The 4,166-nt window shown below is 42.3% G+C and overlaps 1 pseudogene; it reads right to left on the bottom strand.

The window, feature by feature from the left end:
* Nucleotides 1-344: 344 nt before the first annotated feature.
* Nucleotides 345-3,771, bottom strand: LOC130848776 (ubiquitin carboxyl-terminal hydrolase 46-like; annotated as a pseudogene).
* Nucleotides 3,772-4,166: the final 395 nt, after the last annotated feature.

Consider the following 4,166-nt stretch of genomic DNA (forward strand, 5'->3'; position numbering starts at 1 on the left):
GCAAAGACCCCAAATAGACTGTTGACGTTTGTAAGAAATGTCATTCTAATTCAGCCAGACACAGCTAGTGGCATAGCAGGTACCCAATCCTAAAACTAGCAAATGTTATTCATCTAAACCTTACTACAATCCGATTGCAGTTAACTCTACCTCAGACTAACCTAAAACCACGCGTAGTGTTGCATGTAGAAAAACAAAGGGAGAGAGGGTCACAGAGCGAGACCACTGAGACTCAGAGTCACACCATTGGTGGGCCACTGGGGAGGAGGGACGTCTGCAGAGAAATCAGGTAAGGGTGCTTTGAACATTCTCCCCCACTCGAATTAGTCCCACAGTCCTTTAAGTTATTCTTTTGATGGATAGAATAAAATACATCCAGATTCTGAATTTTTTGATGTATCTGATGTCAGGCCATAGAATTCTTCAGTAGGTTGAGCATCCATCTTCTCTACAATGTCATCATCAAACAAAAGCCAGAAGCCATGACTTTTCACAATAATAATATAATGTCCACGGCCACCACAGTGAACCACCACTGGGACCAGGTCGTACGTGCGGTCCAGGTTCACCGCATTGCTGGAGGTGTTGAAGAGCCAGAGTTCCAGCAGGAAGACCACCCGGTAAGATAGCTTGGTGTACCTGTGGAACTGCTTCATGTACTTGAATCGCTTGAGGTGCAGGGCCAAAATCTTGGGCAGCTTTTCGACTCCTCATCCTTTTCTGGGCCTCCTGTTTGCTGCAAAGCATTTCACAATCATACTTCTGTACACTAGGCAGTGTTTCTGTGTTGCTGAAGTCTCTTAGACAGTAGGTAATAGATGTATTCTGCTCCATGTCAACAGAAAGGCCAAGAAAATCTTCATCTTTGCTACTGACAATTTCACAGTTCAAGCATCGAGTTTCACTGGTGAGCGTTCTCTGAAAAATCTCATGGACCCAGGTGAGTTCTGGTTTATTATTCTCCGCAGATTTGTTCACGTTGCCATTTTTTAATTTTCCATTTTATCTCTCCTGTTTCTTCTCTTCCTGCAGGATGTCCACAGTCATGTTTAGCAAATAATTTTAAAATTCGTTTTAAAAAACTGCATACATCCTGCTGCATGTAGTTATCAAAGGGATCGTTTTCTTTTCCCAGCCTCAAAATGAACTTTTTGGTGGGATCACGCTGACCTTCCTCTTCTGCGTGGTGATGCTGTGGAAAAGGTCTGCCAGGCACATCAACAAGTTTTCCTTCTTTTTTTGTCCTAGGTCTTGTATGCCAGCGCATTCTCCCAGAATGACAGGTGGAAGTACAAGGCCTGAAGCTTGGAGTTACCGTTGCATGTATTTCCAAAGCTGACCAATCCAAAGTAGTGTTCATTGATTGGAAACTGCTCTGGACCAATGTCTTTTTCCAGAGCAGAGACATCGGTGCCCAGATTACAGATGGAGGCGATGTTTTGGAGGTCATTAATCTAAAGGTTATGGTGATCCACACATCTCCTTGATGAACCTCAGGGCATACATCTTGTGGGGACAACGGTGCACAATGGCAAAGGAAGAAGTAATAAATGGCTTTGAGGAGTTTACAACATAAAATACATCCAGAGATCCCATGTGCCTTGGGGTAGGTAATAGCAGTCCCCATCCACCACCCTCCTTTACCCTTAGTTCCAATGTTTAGTGTTTAAGACTTTAAAATCACAATAACAGTCACTTAGATGTGACCATAAAACAATACATTAAGCAACATCCTCTTAACTGAAAGAAATCCCAGTGCAACCAGAGCCAAATTCTGAAGCACACTTTGTTATCATTGAAGATAAATAAATATTCCTCATTGGCAGAGTCAGGTAGACTCAGTTTGATATTTGACTTTGGGAATGAGTTGTTTTGTTTAACTTAGTGCTTAACATGTTTTCCCTTAAGTTACGGAAGTGTAGTAGCTAACATTTACTGCCAGACACTGTGTTGGACATTTTTTCCTGTATTAATCCATATATCCTAAGACAAATCGTATGAGGTAGGCAGTATTATGTCACCTTATTTTACAGATGGGGAAATGGAGGCTGAGAGGGTGAGCACCTTGCTGGTGTCCCCACAAGTAGAAAGTGCCAGAGCTGGGCTTGAACCCAGGTAGCCTGGGACCAAAGTCGGGCCCCTCTTCTCAACTCAGTAAGTGAGTACGTGCTAATTTTGAGAGATCCAAACAGTACTTCAGAATTCATAACAGAACATAAATCTATCATATTGGGATTCTGATGTGGGCAGGATTGAATTTTTAGAATCATCTGAAAACAGTTGACATCTTCGAATTTTCCAATATTTCCTTTAGGAACAAAGTATGTGCTTATATTGATTCAGATCCCATTTATATCTGTAAGTAAAGTTTCATGATATTTGTCCTTAAAAGTGTGTATATCTTGGACTTCCTAGGTGGCGCAGTGGTAAAGAATCTGCCTGCCAATGCAGGGGACATGGGTTCGAGCCCTGCCCTGGGAAGATTCCACATGCCATGGAGCAACTAAGGCCGTGAGCCTAAAAAAAAAAAAAGGTGTGTATATCTCTGGTAGCTATATTTCAATATTTATGCTGCTGCTATTGTTTCTGTTGCTAATTATTGTATTTTCCACGATGTTCTGTAATGGTAACAGCTGGTTTATAGAAAAGGAATCAATTTTTGTATGCTGTCCATATATTCAGCTAACGTGAATTCTTTTCAATTCTGAGAGTTTTCTTTTCAGTGGATTCTCTTAGATTTCCCTGGTCATTGATCAACTTTCTATAAATAGTGACTAGTTCATTGGCATTTTTTTAAAGCTCTTTATTGGAATATAATTGCTTTACACTCTTGTACCAGTTTTTGAGGTACACCAAAGTGAATCAGCTGTATTTATACATATATCCCCATATGCCCTCCCTCCTGCGATTCCCTCCCACCCTCCCTATCCTGGCCTTCTAAGGCGTCACCCATCATCGAGTTGATCTCCCTTTGTTATACAGCAACTTCCCACTAGCTATCTATTTTACAGTTGGTAGTGTATATATGTCAATGCTACTCTCTCACTACGTCCCAGCTTCCCCTTCACCATCGCTCCCCTTCCTGCAACCCCATGTCCTCAAGTCCATTCTTTACATCTGCATCTTTATTCTTGCCCTGTCGCTGGGTTCATCAGTACCATTTTTTTAGATTCCATATATATGAGTTAGCATACAGTATTTGTTTTTCTCTTTCTGGCTTACTTCACTCTGTATGACAGTCTCTAGGTCTATCTACTTCATTACAAATAGCTCAATTTCATTTCCTTTTTATGGCTGAGTAATATTCCATTGCATTGGCATTTTTAAAATATGGATTTTTCCCCTTGTTTGAATAGAATATTTGTAGCAGCATGTTTTCCTCTTTTTTTCCCCTTCTTTGTTGGTTTTTTTTTTTTTTAATTTGGCTGCATCAGGTCTTAGTTGGGGCACACGGGCTCCTTGTTGCAGAGTATAGGCTTCTCTAGTTGCAGCACACAGGCTCCAGAGTAGGTGGGCTCCACAGTTGCTGTGCTCGACTTAGTTGCCCTGTGGCATGTGGGATCTTAGCTCCCCGACCAGGGATCAAACCTACATGCCCTGCATTGGAAGGAGGATTCTTAGCCACTGGACCACCAGGGAAATCCCTCCCCCTCTTTGATAGACTTTACTTTTTACCATGGTTTTGGGTTCACAGCAAAGTTGAGCTGAAAGTACAGAGAATTCCCATAATACCTCCTCCTCACAAACATGCACCTCCTCCACTATCAACATCCGACCAGAGTGGTCCATTTGTTACAACTGATGAACCTACAGGGACACACCATCATCACCCAAAGTCAATAGTTTACATTAGGGTTCACTCTTGGTGTTGTACAATTTATGCATTTTGTGCAATGTATAATGATATGTACCCACCATGATAGTGCAAAAGTTCCACTGCCCTAAATATCCTCTGTGCCCTTCCTACTCATCCATCCTCTCCCCAGCCCCTGGCAAACACTGATCTTTTTAATGTCTCCATAGTTTTGACTTTTCCAGAATGTCTGCTGCTGGATGCAGAGATCCAGGAGAGCCCTAAGGCCCTTAGGGATGCTGGAGCCACCCAATGGAAGAAGTCTGGGTCCCTGAATGACTGCACGTGGTCAGGATGTGTCATGGACAGGCCA

This window comes from Hippopotamus amphibius, chromosome 3, assembly GCF_030028045.1.
Source record: "Hippopotamus amphibius kiboko isolate mHipAmp2 chromosome 3, mHipAmp2.hap2, whole genome shotgun sequence".
Classification (NCBI taxonomy): domain Eukaryota; kingdom Metazoa; phylum Chordata; class Mammalia; order Artiodactyla; family Hippopotamidae; genus Hippopotamus; species Hippopotamus amphibius.